Here is an 11,548-nt window from a genome sequence, read left to right as displayed (position 1 = left end):
CATGGACAAGGCATCGGAAGTGAGTAAATTTTTAAAAGAAAAAGACCAGGCAATCGCTTCGTTACAAGCACAGCTATTGGAGGCACATCAGAAAGCAGAACAATTAGAACAACAATTGTCCACGCAGCAAAAGATAAATAATCAATTGAACAAGCAGTTGCATGAAGAGAAACAGAGGGTAGATTCGAGTGCGATTCAAAAGAACAAAGAACTATCGGAAGCATTATCAAAATTGAAAGCAATGAATGAACAGATGGTAAAGACAAAAGATGAGCAAATTTCTCAATTATCGGGTCAAATAGAGAAGTTCAAGAGTCTTCCGCAGCCTGCCGATTTCAGAGCATAAGCACTACAGATTAATAAGGCACTGGTAACACAAATAAGATTATTATGTCATAAAATTGCTCAAGTTGAACCCTTGTGTGACATAACAGCATCAATAATCGATAAATCAGTCGATGCTAGACAAGACTTAGAGCAGGCCGATGAGACCTTAACAGATTTTCTTACTTGGCAGGACACTAATGAGGGACATGCAGCAAATTTGACTAAAATCCTAAAATCCCATAAAGGAATTTTATTTATGGAGTGGCAGTCCCAATTGATGAAGGTAGAGATAGCAGTTTCTAGATGCAAATTATCCACAAGTAATTTGATTGAATTAATTAACAATACTCTCTATTTATCTAATATGATCTCTCAATGTACACCAGGTAAATTACTATCGGCCAAAACATTGGAGCAATGATGTTATCAAGAGCTGGAAAAGAATGGGAGATTGATCACATGTATTAAAAGTTTAACTTGGGACACTTATTGGTTGTGCCTAGTAAAACCATACAGCCAGAGAACCGCCCTCAAGTTCCTAACAGTTGAAATCGGGTGTATCATTCCCAATATACACGATGCCACCTATTCTGCTCAACTCAATTCTCGTCTCAGCCGCCCTCAAGAAGTGGAACCGATGCTAGCGATATGCCAACTCAGGTCGAAAGGCAAACAACCAGAGTAATGAATCATGCTGCTGACTACCAGATTATTTTGGGGAGATATTCAAGATCAAGTTGTACCAATTTAGTAGTATTTTAATTTTGTAGTTAGTTAGTTTAATTAAGTATTTATATACCCTTTCATGCATTTAGAAAGGGTCGTAAGTTTTTGTATATGACTTAAACCTGAAGTTGCACTACTGTACTTTGGGTATATTTTTTACAAAGCCTGGGCCAATTATTCCAATTTTGATAACGAAGCTTTTATGTGGATGTGCACTACTGCCTTTATTTAAAAGTATTTCTGAGTCGGAAGAAGGAATTCGAATTGTGGTTGATGTTGGGAATGATTTGCAGCTCATATGGTACTACTATCTATGTCTAAATTCATTCTTTTCATGTGAATTGTTATTTGATCATTCTTGCTATTATTGAATATATGCATGTGTTTTAACAACATTCTTTATACTTTCCACTATTGGATGTTTACAGCGTGCTTTTCTTCTAATCATACATGTATCAGTAATATAAAAAGATAAGTGTAACAATGTTTTATTAATTACTTTGTTCAACTATTTGAACAAAGCAATTATTATATGAATGAATGTCTATGTTTATTGAATAGTCATCTATATGCCTATTGATGAACAGAGATCATCAAACATTGCACTTAAGAATAGAAGCTTCCCGGGATAGAATAATCATTTGTATTTTTGCTTTTAGATTAAGTCATACATTCATTATTACTTATTAGAAAACCAGTCACTCATCCATCCTTTTTTATTCATTACTGGGAAACTGGTCCCATTATATCCAGTCGGAGCCACCATCCCAAATGGAAAATGAGCTTTATTAAGGTCCGGACCGGGTGGTTATCCCCCAATGTTGATGCAACGATTTTCGAGGCATCAACACTAGGTTATCACTCTACGTTTTTCACCTGTTGCTAATTGCACTAGCCATGAGGTTTTAAATTTCATACTCGATAATTGACATTTTTCAACTATTTTTGGACTAACATAACTAACATTGGCTCCCGGGTCAATCAAAATAGACATAGTTTGCTTAGCTATCTTACCTTCAAACTCCACCATAGCGGGATGATATTCTGCTTGATGATTGACCAAGGCAGTGTTGATCTTCTGAATGGTTCTGGCCACATCTCCAACCGTGGAAGCCTCCTGAACACTTGTTGTAACTCCATTTCTAGCACGATGAAGACAGTTCTTGTAATAATGGGGTTCCCCAAACCCCCCGCACTGCACGGGTGGTTTTGGAAGCTGTACAAGTTCTTCCTTATTATGATTTTATGTTGTTTTTTCTTCATTCAAGTTTAGACTTCATAGAAGATACTTTCCAAAGGTTCCTCCCCATGATTTTCTGGGTATAGACTTTATTCCACCTGATCTGTTACCCTTAAAATTTCATGGAAATCCTTTCTGTCCTCTTTTTCCTCACTAGTTCTTATTACCTTCACCTTTCTGTTGCATCTGCTAGTAACAAATATAAGTTTGTTGAATAGTTTCATCCATCATTTTTGGATTATCAAACTCTATTTTCTATTTCAAATGAGCTACTTAGGAAGCGCTGCACCTTCGCCTTTTTTCTCGTATAGACTATTGTCGCAATTGCAAGTCATGGAATTCTTTGACTTTCTGACAATAGAACCTTTCTGTCAAGTATTTATCTTTGAAATATTTCTGAAAAGTATCCTAAGTTACCCCCTCATTGTCTACGTTTTGAACTATTTTTATCTCTTCCCACCAAAGGGTGGCTTTACCTCGCAATTGGTACATAGCTAATCGTGCTCTTAAATGATCATCAGATTCATATATTTGAAAATACTGGTTCATATTAATTAACCAAGCTTCTGCTACCTATTCCGCTTCGCTGTCAAATAATGGTGGTTTTATTTTCTTAAATTCTCCCTGTAACTCAATTATTGACTTTTTAGGCCCTCTACCCCCAGAATTATTTCCAGATTCTACCTCATTATTATTCATCCGGTTTTCCTCTATTTCCGAAGGAAGTCTCTGTTGTTGTCTTGTCTCCTCTCTGTGTCCATTGTCTGCACTAGGATTTGGATCCCTCATATTTTGTCGTTCCGAGAGAATTTTTAGGATTTTCTCTTGCTCCAACTTCAGTATCTCATTTTTAGTGCGCTATTTCATCATTTCTTTTTGTAGTTGTTGAACCTTCTCTAGTAATACAACATTTTCATTCGTCCTATTTCCCCACAAGTGAACCCATATTTCTGGGTTAATTGGAGTGGTCCCTCGTCCCCTTCCCATATTGTTCCTTTTTTCTCCGCTCTGTGCATTTAAACATTTGGTTATTGATAGATTTCTTGCGCAAGGCCATAGAGCTAGAAAACATTGGACTTTTCAATACATATTCTCCCATGGATAGCTTGATATTATGTCACTTTCTAGAGCAATTTATCGTTCCTCCATTTGCAACCATCTCTTGACACTCTGGTGCTGGATATAGGAAGCAATTCAATTCTTTTGCTATCTTACAATGAATAAAATTGTGGGTACTTCCTGAATCAATCAACACTATTACATTTTTCTTCTTGATTTGTCCTTCTATCTTGATTGTTTGAGGAGTGGTAATTCTAGCCAATGCATTACAAGATATGGTCAGATTCATTTCTTCTTTATCTAGGCTTTGTTCCTGGAGTATATCTTCTTATTTTGACCTTTCTTACTCCTTTTCTTCTTCCTCTTCACAATCTATGTAAAATAATTTCCTCTCAGCACACTTATGACCTTTAGTGTATTTGCTATCAAAACTGTAACAAAGTCCTTTTGCTATTTTTTCTTCTAATTGTGATGGTGTCAACCTTATAAGTTGTGGAAAGCTAGGGGCAACAACGCTTCCATCTTTATAGTTGTGAGTGGTATGCTTCTTGGTTGCTATAATTTTGCTTTCCATTTTTCTTGCTAACCTAAATGCCTTCTCTAATGAATCAAGTTCTCAAAGGTGAACATCATGTTGGATATTATCCTTTAAAGTCCCTATGAACACATCAATCCTATGCTCCTTTGGAATATTTTTTACCCTTATGTCCAATTTTTGTAACTCCTCAATGTGCTCCATTATTGAACCCTTTTGTTTGAGACTTATCAATTGGCTAAAAAAGAGTGTTGCTTTTTGTATCCTCATAATGCGCTGTCAATTCTTCGGTAAAAATTGCCCAAGTGATAATTTTTTATGAGAGCAAAGCCATTGATACCATACAAACTGATTTGGTTCCAAATATAAAGTTGCAATATGTACCTTTTGTGTGTTTTGCACATTATTGAGATCGAAAAATTGCTCCAATAATATCCATGTTGCGGGATCCTTTCCATCAAACTTTCTCATATCGATTTTTGGAATATGGTGGGTCTTCGATCCAACATTAGAATCTATGGAATCATGATTAACATTTCTTTTGTTCTCATCATGAGTTTCCTTTACTACCCTTTCACCATTAGTGACCATTTCTTGTAGCAACTTATTCAAATTTATCTTCAATTCTTTCATCTTATCATCCATGCCATTCATCTTAGTATCCATGCCATTCATCGTAGCTTCCATGCCATCCATCTTAGCTTCTACGCCTTTCTTTAAACAATCCATCTTAGCTTCTACACCTTTCTTTAAACCATCCATCTTAGCTTCTACATCTTTCTTTAAACCATCCATCTTAGATTCTGTTACATTTTGTGCAAGTGACACTTGTTGCACTTGGTCTTGTAATTTTGAAATATCATGTTGCATTTCTTCTTCTTCTTCATGAGTAATGCTAGATCTTTCAGGTTACTTACTATGTGTTTGCATTCTCTTTCCTCGGGGCATCAATTACCAATAATAATGCTTTACTATGCCCTTTGAATTCCTTCAAACTAATTTTTCAAACCAAGCTTATGCAAAAATTTAAAAAAAACTACACACATTTTTTCACTTTGTAGGAGCTTGATATTGAATCTGATGTATCTCTATAATTTTGGATCATCTAGTTCTGAAATTGCGACCTATTGTAGCCCTCTGCATCCTCTTTTCAATGCCACCAATCTGATCCAAATTGGATTTTCTAAGGAAGAGTTATGCACAATCTCCCAAGATGACCTGATTATAGACCTTTCCAAAAGAGTGAACTTATATGAAGTGCCACGTGTCACTATTTCAACCTTTGGCTCTGAAAAATATATAATATAAACTACAAGCCGTCCTCTTTCTGTACCTTCTTACAAAATTTCAATCCGATGCTTAGAGAGAAATTTATGACGATTTTCCCCCGGTCACCTGTTTGGAATGTAATTCAGGAGTCTACAAAAAGACCAACTTCCTCAGATCATACCTCATAGCGCAAAAAGATCTGAAATTCGGACCCGAGGTTCAATGTGATTTCGTCTCAAATGGGTTTTTGTTTTTGCTTCTGAAACGTCGTAGAAAAAAGTTATAGCGAAAATGCCACGATGACCTATTTGGAGCAGCAAAACCCTAGAATCCAAAGCTCTGATACTAAATGTTATGAAACCAACTCACAAAAAGAAAGAAAAGATATGTGAACGCCTTAGAATTCAGCCTCTTCGAGGGGGAAACTTCCTTTACATTACACAAATGAAAAATTCTTGGATGATTCAAATGACAAAACCTCCTTTCTATACATAAGAGTCTAAGGGGTCACAATATGACCAAGCTGACCTAACAATAATAATATAAAGGCACAAAAATAATAATAGAGGGATTCTATGGGGCACAATAATAACAATGGGGACAATAGGGGCACAACAATATTAGGGATACAACTACAATATTAATGGGGGCATCACTAATATTATAGGGACCTAACATCAAATATCTCGAGGTGCAAACCTATTTTTTGAGAGAAAAACTTGGGGAAAATTTTTCACCTCGAGAGATTTGATCCCTCTCGATGCTTGATAGGTTCGGGGTTAAGATGGATCTAGGTTGGTTTCAGTGATGTGCAACCATGGAAAATTTGTTGAACATAATTAGTTTGATCATTTTAAATATGCTAAATGTGAATGGCCATTTTAATTTTAAATTTTTCTCAATTCCCTCTGGGTGTTGATATGATAGAGACTGTTAATAACTTAAATTACGATAAATATTGAAATAAAATTTTAAATGCAAAGTGATACTGTAACAATGTTGATTGAGAGGAAATGGGAATAATATGAATGTAGTAAATTACAAATAGTCTTCATTGTGACTAATCTAAAGCTATTTTATTCTATTGTTAGTATTGTCGCACTTATTACTTTTGCCATCTTTTCATATGGATCATATGAAAAGCACAGTTGAAATCATAGACCATTCAAATATTACATCGATCTATTGTAGTAAACAACATACTTTGTCTTTATTTCACTCCAATAATAATAGTAGATTTCTCTAAATTCAATCATTATGACTTATGGAATGTTAAACCTCATGTAAGTTTAAATGGTATTTGTTTTATATTTCCTCGTTTGAATGAAAATTCATTATCAATATTGAATGATGGGAAAATGGGAATAGAAAGAATGTAGTCAATTACAAATAGTTTACATTTTTAAGAAGAAGACATTTAAGGTAAGTGAACATTTTACTTAATATGGAAATTCAAGAATTTTATTTATGGTTGAATTATTGTAACACAAAAATCAATGAATTGTATCTAAAATTTCTTTTTTGCTTACATTGAAATTGATGCACACTATTAATCTACTTACTTTAAAATTATTACATCAAATAAAAAATCAACATTTACAATGAAATAAATGCAACTAGTGCAAGCATTAAAATAGAAATAGAAATCAACATCTAAAATGTTATCAATGCATCTAGGGAAAGCAATGAAATAGTAATAGAAATCAAGGTCTACACTGAAATCAATGCATCTAGTGCAAGTAAACAAATAGGATTAGAAATCAACATCTACATCGAAATCAATGCACCTAGTTCATGCAATCAAATAAAATTAGAAATCTCAACAACCACATTGAAATTAATGCATGTAGTGCAATAAATAAAATAGGATTGGGAAATCAACATCTACATTGAAATTAATGCATCTAGTGCAAGAAATCAAATAATATTAGAAATAAACAACTACACTAAAATCAATGCATCTAGTGTAATTAATCAAATAGGATTAAGAATCAACATCTACATTGAAATCAATACATCTATTTCAATGAATAACATTGTATCTTCCCTCCCTCTCCCCCTCATCTCTCTCTCTCCCTCCTCTCTCACTCCCCCATCTCTCTTTCTCTGCCTCTACCACCCCCTCTTTATCTCTTTCATCTTCCCACCCTCTCTCTCACTACCATATATATATATATATCTCCCACTCCATCTGTCCCTCACTCCCTCTCTTTGTCTCTCTTTCCTTCTTCTCTCTCACTCTCTCTAGCTCTATCATTATAGCATAATATTATTACTATTTCATATTAATACTCTCTCCCCCCTCCCTCTCTCCCTCATCACTCTTTCTGGCTGCCCCTCTCTCTTACTCTCTCTATATCCCTCTATTTCTCTCCAACTCTCCCCCATCTCTTTATCTCTCTCTCTACAACTCTCCCTTGTCTCCCTCTCTCCACCTTTCTCTCTTTGTGTCTTTCTTCTTCCTTCTCTCTCTAACCCCCTCCAACTCCATCTTCCTCTCCGTCTCTCACTCCTCTCTCTCAAACCCCCACTATCTTCCTTCTTCTCTCTCCTTTTCTCCCCCACCGCCATTTGTATTTTCTCCCATCACTCTTTCTTTCTCAATTTATCTCTCTCTCCTCCAACTCTTTCACTATCTTCCTCCCTCTCCCCCTTCCATTTCCATGTCTCCCTCTCCCTCTCTTCCCATTCTCTCCCTCTCTCTCCTCTCCTTCTCCCTCTTCCCTCCTCTCCTCTCTTCCTCACTCTAACTCTCCCATGTCACTACCTATCTCCACCTCTCTCTCTCCATCTCACTCTTCCATTCATTTTCTCAACCTTCCTCTCTCTGCCTCTCTCCCTCCTCCTCTTTCCCTTCGTCTCTCCCCCTCTCTCTCGCCTTCTCTCTCCCTCTCTCCCCTCCCTCTTCATTCCTCTCTCTAACTGTATTTCTATAGAAAATATTATTACTATTTAATATTAATATAGTTAATAATTAATAATTAATAGTAAACCTATTAATATTATAATAATAATACTAATTTTATATTATATAATGTTAATATAATAATATATTATATAATATTATAAGTTATTATAATAATAATGTAATATTATATTAGATTTAATCGATTTTACTTCTCAATGATGCTATTAAATTTTCACCCTAAATAAAACATTTCATTTAAAATTGTGTATATTAATATTATAAACATAATCTACATTATTCATGTACAGAATATCATGACTTAATTCCCTAAAGCATAGGAAGATAAAATAATATGTGTTTCTATAATATGTATTCAATGAATTCAACTAAACCTATTTTCTTTAATAATTGTTTCCTACACTAAAATAAAATGATGTCTTTCTAAAGTAATTATTCAATAAAACGTAATTTCTTCTCACCATAATTTTAATAGTAAACCCAACCTCACCATAATTTTAATAGTAAACCCAACCTGTTATTGATTAGGCTGGATCAATAATAGTTTGGGTTAGAATAATTTAAAATGATATCTATCATTTAATTTATAATCGAGGGATTTATAATCATAATGCAGGGTTATTAAATAAGTGGGCTATTAATGATAGCGGATTCTATCTTATTATGATCCCAATTTTTAAAACTTATTATGTTGGCTTTATAATAAAGGGGTCATTTAATGACTCTAAATTCTAAATCTGGGGTTAAGATTATTAAGATTATGTTAAATTATTCTAATCTATGTGTTGTGGCCACCAACAACCCCCCTCTTTGTTTGGTATTAGCTTTAACACCAAGCAAATGGGGACCCTTAATAAAAATCCAAAAAAAAACATTTTATCAAAAAATTTTGTATTTTAACTCCCTAAAGCTGTATCGCATCGCGAGAAGAGAGTGAAACGTTTTCCTATGCGCATAATAAGCTGCGAAGAAGCGACGCGAAATTCATCGCATCGCTTATATTATGAAGCACTCTTAAATGAAAAAACTTAAGGAATCTCTGACGGCCGATATGCGACGTCGCATATCGCTACATCGCATAAGCAACACATAATGATTGGATGACTAAGCGCGATTTGCGATGTTGCGATCTGCGATGTTGCGATCATCAATTCCTGCGATGACACGTCTTGACAACGCAATCCTCGATACTGCGATGCCAGTCACAGAAATCACCCATCGCAAAATTTCCTCGGCACAGTATTCAAGGAAAGCTGTCTGTAGACCAAAATTGGGCGCGCGCCTTAAAAGAAATTAATGATTGTACGCCAAAGTATCCAAGAAGGATTGTGTTGCGTTTTTCGAAGAGTCAGTTCATTATGGGTGTCATGATTATGCATTCATTAGAGCTTAAAGCTTTCATGTCAATCTTTTCATCATTACTCTTTTCCTTTGCGTAAACTATAAGACAACAAATAACATAAAGCAATGTGCAGGAAACATCTAAGGAAAAGGGGAAAGTGTCAATGCTCGGAGAACAGAGAAGAGATGCCTTCACAAACGGATGCCGCATGCAACAGGACCACAGATTCCAGAGTATCACTCAACAGATATTGATGTCAATAGGCCATCCAAAACTCAGAATCAAAGGCACACAAAAGTAGCATGTTTGCAAAAGATTCTGAAGCTTACGCCCGGTAAAGCAAAAAGAAAGAAGGCGCTAAAGAGGGAAAACGCGCCAGAAAAGCCCGGAACAAAGAACGGAGGCAGTTTCCAATATAGAAAATTGTTCAGAGAGCAAAATCCCTAACTTATTCAGTCATTCGCAAGGTCGGAAACCGAAATAGCAAAAGCAGAACCAGTTTGAGAGAAATTTGGGTTATTACCAAGTATACACACAGTGAATACACCAAGCCAGAGGAAGATTTTCGAAAATATCTTCTAGTTTGCCAGAAAGTGGTGCCAGCGCTTGTTATTTCTATTTTCATAGCTCAAACGAAAGGAGAAGACAGCCAGCCGACTCTTCCCAGGTGAATGTTGCATGCTTACAGCACTAAGGAGCAAATACAGAAACGGTTAGGAATTAGATTCAATTTTTAGAAATAATTTTGCTTTAGTAGAAGGGTGGTCATTTAAAACCGTGTCCTAAATTTATGTAATTAAGATTAATTAGTTAGCAGTATTTAAACCCTTCTCAAGCATTTGGAGAAGGGTCCAGAAATTTGTCAAAAAACTTGTCCTCAGAACATGCACTTTTGCACCCTCGGAGGGGGTTTTTGATGAATGGTTGGATCGAGATTTATCAATGTTTGCATTTGATATCTGCTACTGATGTTGCACTTTTGTACTCTTAGTAGATGTTAGAACAAGTAGATATAAATCGTTGTTGCTTGAAGCTTATGAGTGGAACCAGTCATAAATGGTACTTTTATCTCTTGACCATTTCTGCTTATATTCTTAAAGTGATATACAGTTTTCAGTTGTTTATATGTTAATGCATGAATGTGTGGGTTACCATTTGGCATTTCTGTACGGTGGAGTCCTTTATTTGTGTTTGATATATGAATAACTTATTATGCGATATGCTGTTCACAACTGTTTTGCTTAACTTTTTATGCAGAGTGGTTTATCTTAATTGATTTCTATTCTTATGATAGTTGAATGATCTTTATTACCAGTTATTGTTCGAAATCTCTTTAGATCGCATAATAGAAGAAATACACCTCGGGTTAGCGTAGATTAGATGTGTTGTTTCTCATTAGATTACAATAGCATAGAGTTAGTTTAGAAGTTTGAATTAAATTAGCTTTAAGTACTCCTAGATCAGCATCATCCAACTCTACACACACACACACCCCTTAGATTGGGAAACTGGTCCCATTATCCCCAGTCGAACCCGCTATACCAAACGGATAAGGAGCTGCCAACCAAGGTCCGGACCGGGTGGGTATCCCCCTTGTTGTCGACCCGATTTTTGGGGCTTGAACATATTTGGCGCTAGAAGGAGGGCCTGAACTATGAATGGCACCTAAATCAAAATCTAAATACCATTCTGAGAGTAAATCGCCCTCATCAACTCCCCCGACTTCCCCAGTACGTTTAAATCCAGAGTCAGAAGTCGCTCGAGTATCAACCGTTGCTACATACCCTAATATTTCAGACCAATTTACCATTGAACCCCCTGAAGTTCAAACTCTGATTCGCAAACTCCAGGGATTTTCTATTTTTACACAGAGGTCTGATAAATCTCAAAGCAGCGTGACTTCGCAGTACAATCCTGCTCATCCCCTGACCAGATTAAAGAGTGAAAAATTTGGCATCCAGCCAACTGAATTCCCTCTCCCCACCAGGAAAAGAGCAAGGAAAACACCTCCAGAGTCTGACAGTGAGACTCTTTCATCTACGTCGTCCATTTCAACTCCCTCACCGCGAAGTCAGCCACCCACATCTTCATTCCAAACCACTCATCCATATTCCACAACCCCTC

This window comes from Pinus tabuliformis, chromosome 7 (genome assembly GCF_031772625.1).
Source record: "Pinus tabuliformis cultivar Carrire ecotype Pingquan chromosome 7, CPIR1, whole genome shotgun sequence".
Classification (NCBI taxonomy): Eukaryota; Viridiplantae; Streptophyta; class Pinopsida; order Pinales; family Pinaceae; genus Pinus; species Pinus tabuliformis.
This window is presented reverse-complemented; position numbering follows the sequence as displayed.